At 30.7% G+C, this 11,392-nt stretch overlaps 1 pseudogene; it reads right to left on the bottom strand.

Annotated features, from left to right (window-relative positions):
- Nucleotides 1-5,768: 5,768 nt before the first annotated feature.
- On the bottom strand, nt 5,769-9,062 carry LOC113868080 (annotated as a pseudogene).
- Between the last annotated feature and the right edge of the window lie 2,330 nt (nt 9,063-11,392).

Consider the following 11,392-nt stretch of genomic DNA (forward strand, 5'->3'; position numbering starts at 1 on the left):
ACCATAGTCCAACATTTTCTTGGAGACCCTTCTTTATGGAGAGAAAGGTCTGGTGAGCTCCTTTCTAATCTTAAATGTAAATCTTAGAAAACTCAAATGGTATAAAGATACCTTTATGTCTAGGGTCTCAACCAGAGAAGACTGTAATCAAGCCTATTGGAAGGAGAAATACCTTGATGGGCTTCCAAAGTCTTTTGGAGACCTTATTAGAAGTAAACTCTGAAGTCACTCTGTTAATGGAGAAATCAATTATGACAGTTATGACTATGGTCAACTTACTGCCATCATTATCCATAATGCCATTAAAGTTTGTCAAAAGGATAAACTCCAGAAGCAGCTTGCCAAAGAAAGAGCCTTGAACAAGAAAGAATTAGGATCTTTCTACGAGCAATTTGGTCTTCCATCTTGCTCCACCAAAAAGAAAAAACAAACTCCCAAAAAAGAGATTGTTGAAACCTATAGGAAACCTTACAAAAGAAAGTATAATAGGAAACCTCCTTCCAAGAAACAAGGGGAAAATGTCATCCCCAACAATATTCCCAAAAAACCCAGAACAGGTGTAACATGTTACAACTGTGGTAAACTCGGCCATATCAGCAAATATTGTAGGCTGAAGAAGAAAAGTAACAACCTTAACCTTGATCCTTCTGTTGAAGATCAAATCAACAACCTCCTTATTGAATCTTCTGAAGAAGATTCTGTCAAAGAATCCGATGAGGATGTCAACCAAATCCAAAATTATGATCAAATCTCTTCTTCTGATAGTGATGATACTCTAGAAACTAATGTTTTAACAAAAGAACAAGATCTTCTTATTGAAGCAATAAGTTTTATTTCTGATCTTCAAGAAAGAAAAGAATTTTTGAACAAATTCAAAGAGGTTTTAGAATCAAAACCTAAACCCAGAGAATATTTTACTACAAATAAATTTGACATAACAAATATTTTCAAAAGATTAGAAAAGAATTCTAATATCAAACCAACCACTATTCATGATCTCCAGATTGAGATTAACAACCTCAAGAAAGAGATTAGAGAGATTAAAGAACAAATTCATCAAGTTATTCTTTCCCAACTAGATGATAAATTTGATATTGAGAAAGAAAAACTTCTTGAAGAGAATGATTCTGAAAAGGTCAATTCTGATGATCTGGAAGATACTTTTATGTGTTTGATCAACAAGGTCAAAATTCAAAAATTTTATATTAACATCTGAATCATTATTGATGATTTTGTTCTTGATACTTTAGCCCTCTTTGATACAGGTGCTGATTCAAATTATATTTTAGAAGGATTAGTCCCTACAAAGTATTTTGAAAAGACTTCTGAAAAACTCAACATTGCTAGTGGTTCGAAGCTCAAAATCAATTATAAGTTATCCAAAGCTGTTATAGAAAATCAAGGGTTTAAGATTGAAACAAACTTTCTCCTTGTGAAAAATTTGAAAAAAGAAGTAATTTTGGGAACACTTTTTATTAAAGCTCTTTTCCCATTACAGATTTTGAAAGAAGGTATTTCTACTTATCATTTAGCAAAACAAATAACCTTCAAATTTTCTAGTAAATCTTTTACTAAAAATATCAATTCTATTCAAAGCAAAATTAATCAAATCAATTTTCTGAAAGAAGAAATTTCTTCTGCCAACATTGGGAAACAATTGAAAAATCCTTTACTTTAGAAGAAGATCCAATCCCTTCTTGAAGATATTCAATCTTCTATTTGTTCTGACTTGCCTAACGCATTCTAGAATAGGAAGAAACATATTGTTAGTCTTCCTTATGAGTCAGATTTTAAGGATAGTCAAATCCCTACTAAAGCTAGGCGTATTCAAATGAATGAAGAACTCCTTCAATATTGCCAGAAAGAGATCAAAGATCTCTTAAACAAAAAACTCATTAGGAAAAGTAAGAGTCCTTGGTCGTGCTCTGCTTTTTATGTCAATAAACCTGCAGAATTAGAAAGAGGCACTCCCAGATTAGTTATCAACTACAAACCTCTTAACCAAGCCCTCCAGTGGATTAGGTATCTTATTCCCAATAAAAAAGATCTTCTTAATAGATTAAATTATGCTAAGATCTTTTCAAAATTTGACATGAAATCTGGATTTTGGCAAATCCAAATCTGTGAGAATGATAGGTATAAGACTGCCTTCATTGTTCCCTTTGGGCATTACGAATGAAATGTTATGCCCTTTGGCTTAAAAAATGCCCCTTCTGAGTTTCAGAAGATTATGAATGATATTTTTAATCCTTATTCAAAATTTATCATTGTCTATATTAACGATGTTTTAATCTTTTCCCATTCCATTGAACAACATTTTAAACATATAAATGTTTTTGTCAATGTTATCAAACATAATGAACTTGCTATTTCCAAGTCTAAAATTAATCTCTTTCAAACCAATATTAGATTCCTTGGTCACAATATTCATCAAGGAACTATCATGTCCATCAGCAGGTCCATTGAATTTGCTGACAAATTTTCTAACAGAATCCTTGATAAAACTCAGTTATAAAGGTTTTTGGGATGTCTAAATTATGTAAATGATTTTATTACATACCTCAACAATATTGTTAAGCCTTTACATGATAGGCTTAAAAAGAATCCTCCTTCTTGGACCGATGTTCATACCAATGTTGTCAAGGAAATTAAAAATAGAGTCAGAAAGATAAGTTGTCTTTATCTCCTTTTTCCTCAAGCCTTCAAAATTGTTGAAACAGATGCCTCTGACATAGGTTATGGTGGCATTCTCAAACAAAGAGTTGAGTCGCATGAGCATATCATTGCATATACTTCAAAACACTGGAATTCTGCACAGCAGAATTATTCAACTGTTAAAAAAGAAGTTTTAGCAATTGTTTTATGCGTTTCAAAATTTCAATCTGATTTATTAAATCACAAATTTTTTATTAGAGTAGACTGTAAGTCTGCTTAAATAAATTTTACAAAAAGATGTTAAAATCTTGCCTCAAAACTATTTTTTACAAGATGGCAAGCAATTTTTAAGTGTTTTTTATTTTGACATATGAATATCTCCAAAGGCACTTCTAATTCCCTTCTTGATTATCTTACCCGTGAATATTTACAGGATAAGTGAGATGCCTAGAAAGGCAAACAACCCCCATCTCGGGGTGGGACTTCCCGAGGAGGAAGAGTGAGGCTTGCCCTTACTCTAAATAAATCAAAACCAAAAATCTGCTTCGGCAGATTCAAAATCTGTATCTTTTGGGTCATCTACCCCCATTGAGTCATCAACTCAAAAGGCAATCCAAATTGTTGAGTCATCAACCCAAACAATCTGGAACTCCAAAAGAATCCTCCAAAAAGGCTGATTCTTCTATCAAAACAACCAAACAACTAAAGCAGATTATGTTTACCAATTAGCACTCTCTTAGCTATCCAACAAGGAAGCTTAGGTAGCTTACCAAAGAATCTTAGGCAGATATTGCCTCTTAAAAAGACATGGAAATAGACTTAGCAAGCCTAAACACTATAATCCTGTCTTTTAACCAATCCCAAAAAACAGTCAGCAATCCAAACAAAACAGAAAATACCCTCAACCTTCAAAAAGATAAACAGAAATCTTCAAACCCTAACCATTATATGGCAAAGGGAAATTCTCTTCAGTCATACAAATGAAGCCTGAATTTTGGGATAAAAATCCCTATAAAGTCATTTCTAGAGTTTTCCCACCTAGTTTTCATTTTAGACCTTATGCTGCAAATAAAATCAGACAATTCTATGAGTTTATTTTAGTGGACTCAGACTCTGTTTCCATTAAACATTACAATGATCAAAAAGACCCTTCCTTCATAACCCATTCCACAATCCAAATCCTAAAAGTCTTAACCCCTAAGACATTTGGTAAAAATCTGAATTCTTATAAAAAGTTTTTCTCAACCTTTTGACCCAGTAGGATACAATTACTGTGAATTACATTGATGCATGGACAAGAAGCTTTGGTTCCAGAATAAACTTAACCGACATTCTTGGTTAATATATTTTAAAAAAATCAGAGTTATGATTTTCCAAATTGGTTTCTCTAATGATGGGACTATTTTGGACTAATTGAAGATATCCTTCCTACACCTGTTTAAAGAAGGATATAAGATATACAAAGGCAGATCTGGGAGAATCAAGAATTCCAGCAGATCTCAAGTATTTTTTCAAATTTTGCTTTAGCATGGGTATTCTCTGGCAATATAGATATGGCAAAATAAAAAATGAAGAAAAACTCTTCCTCTACTTTACAGATACTCCTTTGTGAAATGGTGGAATCAGTTCAATGCTGACCATGCCGGACCATCTGATGTTGCCGAATATTTTGAAAAAAATCCAAAATTATTAAATTTGGCAGATCCAGCAACATTTCAATTTTTGAATCAGAAATCAAAAATTGCAGCTTTTTTATCAAGTTGCGATTCAAAAGAAAAAATGAAGAAAAATTTACAAGATGTTCTTCTTCTCTTACAAGTCAGGATGAAGGTGAATCATCTACAAAACAAAATACCAATGCAGATGAGTATCAAAATGAAGACGAATGTTTCGGTATTGATATTCAAGAACTTTAATTTGTAACTGTAGTAAATAGTTCCAGTAATCAACTGGAACCGTAGAAACAGTTTTTTATTTTTTCCTTTAAAAGGAGTCCTCAACCATGATGTAAGGCACCTTTTCATTTTACAATTCAGAAGAGTTTTAGAAAGAGAAGCTCCGAGTGATAATTTCCTTGTAAGCCTTTCTCTTTGAGATTTTTCAATAAAAATTTGTTGTTTCAAGTTTATTTTCTCTCTTCTCCTTCTTAGCCGGTTCTGTTCGGACTACCGTCGTCCGGCTTTCTTCTCTTCTTCCTCTACTATCTATGTTGGTTCTACCGCCGTTCTAGTTTCTATGTTTTAAATTTACATTTATATTTCTGCACTTTTACATTCTGCACTTCATATAGTAGTCTTGCTACTGCCTACTTTCCTTTCAGTCTTTATATTTTCCCTCTTCAGTCATACAAATGGAGCCTGAATTTTGGGATAAAAATCCCTATAAAGCCATTTATAAAATTTTCCCACCTGATTTTCATTTTAGACCTTATGCCTGCAAATAAAACCAGACAATTCTATGAGTTTATTTTAGTGGACTCAGACTCTATTTCCATTAAACATTACAAGGATTCTGTCAAGAAAATATGTCAGCAAATTCAATAGACCTGTTGATGGGAATAATATTTCTTTGATGAATATTGTGACTCAATGAGGGTAGATAACCCAGAAGATACATATTTTGAATTTACCAAAGCAGATTTTAGTTTTGATTTATTTATTATAGCTATGTTCATATAGTAGTATGAACACATCCTATGTGATTAATAACAATTTAATACACATGTTTTATTCATCGTTAATTATGTTCTTTCTTTAATCACTCCTTAGATACTTCTAATTGTTCTTTTTTCTTTTATGATATTTGTTAACTTTTTGCTGAATCACAAACATAAAACATTGTTGTCAAACTTGACACGTTAGCACGTAAATCCTTAAATTTGCGCATTAAGATTTGCTATTGATCCAACTTTGGCTTAGAATTTGTAATTCCAAAAAGCAGCACATGATAAGGATGTCATGAAACGAAGGAACAACATGTATGATATCATTAATACGGAGCACTTTTGTTCACAATTGTTAAATGTAGTGGCACAAATACATATCAACCTATTTCATAAATGAAGTTTCTAACAACACATGTATCAAAAGCCAGCAACAGGTGCTATGTGTGCATCACTGCCTGAAGAAATTTGTCAAGGATTTACCATCCAATTCTTTCTTGAAGAATCTGGTCATAAATTCATTGAACGTGAAACTCCTATAAAGGGCTGGTTTCTCTTTCTGATGTTAGCTCTGGCAAAGGTCCAAAAACCCTCTCTCTTTCACTAGGGTTCAGGAAAAAAGCAACTGAGACCGTGGCTCATTAGAATAGTTGGCTAACACCCGATGATGAGCACTCTTATATTCCTCATTAGAAATTATCTGAGACAAATCCAAACAGAATATAAGGCAAAACGAAATATTGTTAATATTTGTATGTAGTAAACTTTTTATGTACACCAATCCTCGTTGCAAAACTCATATAATTATTGTTAATAATTATAAATTTTGTCTAAAAATCATGACATATATCCTAGTGTTAGATATTTGTTTCGTCCATTTCAGCCTGTAACCCAAAATACAAATAGGCCATACAACAAAAATCACCTTACTCCTAAAGAATACTTAGAAGAAAAACTTATATTAATCTCATCCCAAAAAGATAAGTGGAGACTCAGTCTCATGCCACTCAACCAACTCCTTGGAGAGTTATACACATTCTGTCAGCAAATATGCTACTTGAGGCTCATTTATTTATTTATATAATTAATATGAGAAATTTTTCAAAAATTGTCAATAACAATTTTTGGTGAAAAATTGCTAATGACAACTTTAAATACTTCTAAAAATTTTATTATTTTTTCAAAAGGCGTCAATGATGTTTTTAGCTTTTTGATATTTTTTAAAGATCGTAAATAGCAACTTTTATGCGTAACTTTTATTATTGTTTAATTTTAAAAAATTTCTGCACCAAAAAGCGCCGATGTCAATTTTTGAGTTTTTCTATTCCTGTAATTTTCCCCAAAATTTTATATTTAAATATTATACATATAAAAAAATAATCTTGCTACTTGATGATGCTATAGAAGCTTTTTTTTATTATTAATTTTATATGATTCTAATGTTGTATGCTTATCTTGTATCTAATTATTATTATTATGTCAAACTCTTTTAAGAGTGAGCTTGTGCTAACAGGTCCGTTTACGAAAAACCAAAAAAAAAATAAAAAAATTATATTAATAAAATTTAATATTTTATAGCATTCCACCAGCATTAATTTTGATACATTTTGCCACCCACTTTCACCATTAGTCCACATCCAAAGTCTCTGTCACCTCACTCTTTTTCACGACATTGGAATAATAAAGGTACTTATTGAGAGATGAAACGATGATACCTGAAGCAAATCTCCAATGTTGATGACCAAAGCTTGAGGTGAGGCTTGACATGGATCCAACCTTGTTTGGTCTGAACCTGCAAGCCTCCAATATGGTCCTGCAGTAATACCGTCAATGCCCCTGGATCCGCGTGAGAATTAAGGCCCACAGTAAGATCAGGCTGAGGGCAAAACGGGGTAATAATGTCCCACCATCACTCTCCCTTCAACCAAACCCATCTCGGTGAGCCTCTCCGCACCCAATCCCAACCCCTTCGCTGAGCAACTCATACAACACCGCAGCCACGCGCACCACTTCCTTGTCCACTGCGTCACCTCTTCTCTACACACCTCCGGAATCTCGTTCCAATCCGCTGCGGTCGGCCCCATCCTAATCTGTTCAAAACTAAATTCATCTTTCTTTATTTTTATTTTTAAATTTAAATAATTGTGAAACTAAGAATACTGAGTAAGTTCTAAGACAGCATCATCAAAGCCAATAAAAAGAGACTAACCTATAATGCAATTGTCAGATTTAAATAATCTAGTTAAATTATAAATTTATTCCTGTACTTTTAATTTCATCTTTGCATTAAGAAAAATGTTACAATTTAGTTTATACTAAAACATTTATTTTAATAATATTAGATAATAAATATCAAAATATAAAAAAATATTTATATACTATCAACGATAAAAACTAATTTATAAATAAATGTTATATTTTAAAATTTTAGACATCACAAAATTTTAAAAATTATATTTTTAATCAAACTAATTTTATTAAAAAAAAGATCTATTTTATTCTTTCGTTTGATAAAATATTATAAAATTTCTTTTCTTTAACTTTTAACAATAAAAAAGTACAGTAAAAATGACTTATTAAAAATAATAATATTTTATAAAATTGAAATTACATAAATAAACTCTTATAATCGTTAATTTTATAAAATATTCTAATTTTTATGTTTAAAATATAATAAAATATATTAAATTATATTTCACTTTACATCTATCATTTTGGAATCAAAATTGTGCTTTGATTCGAACAAAAGGAAAATAGCCAGAAAGTAAAAGCTAAGAAAAAATTATAATTTTTAATGTATTCCTTTATTTTAGAATGGAAAAAAATAAAAATAAAAATTCATGTGCAACTTTCGTATATTATTTTATTATTTAATGTGATGAAAAATTAAAAAATAAAGAAAACAAAAAAATATTTTATATCTCTTTTTTAAATTAAAGTATATAAACTTTTACTTTTATCTAAAATATATTAATATTGTTATTAACGGAAGTTGTTATTAAAGTATATAGACTTTTACTTTTATCTAAAGGCATAATCTAAATTAAATAATATGAAAAAAAATATTCTTATTTTAGTTTCAATTTTTTTATATTAAACAAGTTAAAAATTTACTTATTTTTAATTAATTTTACTCTAATCTTTTTCTCAAACGAAATAAGTTATTAGTCTGTTAGTTAAAAAATGTGGTTTGGGAACCTGAATAGTGTCGCGCCAGCTGGCAGCTTTTGATTGGAAGAGATCCACGTTGGAAATATAGGATACGCCATGTCCCATTTCCCTACGGTACACCCGCGACCTCTCCTCCGGCGGCTGCTCGTGAAACGCCTTCACCGCCGCGAGGGTTCGCCGGAAAAGGTCGTCGGGGATGCCGTGGTTCACACCTGGAAGAACCCCACCGTGCTGGCGGCCCGCCGGATTTTTTCCACGACGGCGGCGCGTGAGCCCTGCAAGGCGGAGAGGTCGACCGTGGGGATTTCGGGCGCGGATTCGGCTTCCGGTTTCGATTTGAGGTCCAATAGGGTTTCGGGTGGGTGAACGAAGAAAGGGGGAATGGTTTGGATTCCCGAGTCCATCAAACCCTTCACTCCAACCTTAGATTCGTCGAACTCTTTCACGGCTTTAGCGCGGTCGTAGGGCGCGGCGGCAGAGACGACGGAAGCCGCTGGCGATGGCGAGGAAGCTTTTGTTGCTGATGACATTAGGAATAAGGAAGATGAGAAATTTGAAAGACGTTTGCGAGCTTTGTTGTCAGTGGCGCTGTGTGGTTGGAGCTGTTCAGAGGAAACGATGTTTGAACTGACACCCACAGTTCTGCTGTGAAACTCACGCATAAAATATTTAATCTTGATTTTTATTCCAATATTTTTATTAATTTTTTTAAAAAAATGGTAGGATATTTAATCTTAAGATAAAACTTCTTTTTCAAATATTTAATATAGTTAAATTTAATAAGACTTGAACTCTTCTTGTACATGTGAAAGATATTTGAAATTTTTTATTAATTTTTATTATTTGAGTAAAGTATTAAATAAATATTTCTATTTCTTATTTAATGTTTATATAAAATTAACAAGAATGGAAAAAAACGAAAAAATGCATTAATAAAAAAAATTGAATTATCTAAACTTGTATTTAAGCGCTAAAGAAATAATAAATTTGGAGACAAAAAAGAACACGCAATTGAGTTGTTTTGCGTTCACGTGGCAAGGTGACTTTTGCAAGGGTGCATGTCGTTGTCAACGTGTCAAAGAAGCTTTGCCACCTTTCTGAGTGAAATTTTTTGTAATTATCTTAATTCCGTTTCAATTAAGTTAGTTATTTTCGGAATATGCTACAGACAAGTATCGATAATGGGAAGAAAGTTATAAGAATAAATAATAGAAATAAGAATTAAATATAACAGAAATAAAATACTATAATTAAAATATAGAGTAAAAGTAAGAACTCTGAGATCTCGTAAAATAATGTAAGACTTTTATTATATTTTTATAAGCTGATACAATTTTTTGTAAGAAAGATAAAAAATTTAGACTTAGAAAATTTTACAGGTATTATAAGAGAGTTTGTTTCGAATACTCTGACACAACTTAAAATATTAATTTATAATTCAAAAGTATACTATCATAATTATAAATATTTATTTGAATTATTATATAACTTTTATTTTAGTAGTAAATTTTTTATTTTGTCTTATTATTATTTATTTATTATTATTATTGATAGATTTATTTTTTTTCACAGATTTTTCTGTTATTTTGTCAAACTTTATTATTTTTTGTTAACATCGTTTAATAGATGTGTTATGACTAAATTTATTGTAGTAAAAAAAGATTATTTGACAATCATCTTTAGATTCCTTTGAATTTTTCTTCATTTTTCTTTTGAGAGGTTTGGGAGAATGTTGAGACTGTATTATAAAATTTTATTAAATTATGTTTCAGTTCCTATGAGAGATAATGCTACCGCATTATCTTTGATTTGTTGTAAAATAACATTGTTGATTGAAGAGATAACCGTCATTGATGTTATTGCTTAACTTTCTTTTTTGATTCTTGAATATTATAAATACCGGTCATTTTTTTTTTAGTAATTAAAGTTAAATTAAATTTATCTCACTATTTGACTTTGATTACTACTACTAAGTAATTATATTTATTTTTTACCAATTATCATAATCATATTCTCACATAATAATCCAAGTAATTTTTTTAGCTTGCCATGAAAAAAGATAGGTAATAATCTTCACCCAAAATTCGTCTTTAATGTAAAAATATTAAAAATTTATGAGAATATTTTTTTGGAAAAAAAATAGATTGAACTGGTCCAAATTTAAAGAACCATTTAATAAATTATTTTAGAAATTTTAAGAAAATTCCCTTATTGACCTAAATGAATTAAGAAAGGGTAGCAGATTTGATAGACGATGCCGAGTTACTATCAATTTTGGGCTTTCTTTTAAAAAATGCAAATAAAGTTTTTAGAGTTTTGAAAATTGCAAATTCGTCAAATTAAATTACGGACATAGTTAAAGTGAGTAAAAATGAATTAAGAAACATCAATCCACATAATACCCAATTGCGTATAACTCTGGCTATCATAGTATCTAAAGATTTAAATCTGCGTTTGAACAATCACACAATTCAATTATTAATTTAATTGAATAACCTAATTGAATAGAGTTACAAATAAAATGAAATAATCATTTAACCTAGTTTGCATTAATTATCAAATTAGAACATTAATCGAATCCTAATTTGATTCTAACAACAGAAAAAGTCAATTAAGATCACAATATACAATTCTAAGATTAGAGAGAAAGAGAACAAACTCAGAGTAATATTAGCGCAGAACTTAAGTTAGAATTACAGCGTTTTGAATTTTGCAGATTGAACGAGAAGTTTAGCCTTCCATTAAAACACTAACCCACGCAAGAATGAGAAAAGAACTAGAGAGTTTGAGAGAAAGAAAAACAAGGATTCTTATTTCGATCAAGTCTCAAAATCTCAAAGTGTTTTTATCATCATACCCTTATTCATAACCTTATTAGTCTATTTATAGATTCTGATTAGGGTA

This window comes from Abrus precatorius, unplaced genomic scaffold (assembly GCF_003935025.1).
Source record: "Abrus precatorius isolate BTA unplaced genomic scaffold, Abrus_2018 Scaffold5, whole genome shotgun sequence".
Classification (NCBI taxonomy): Eukaryota; Viridiplantae; Streptophyta; class Magnoliopsida; order Fabales; family Fabaceae; genus Abrus; species Abrus precatorius.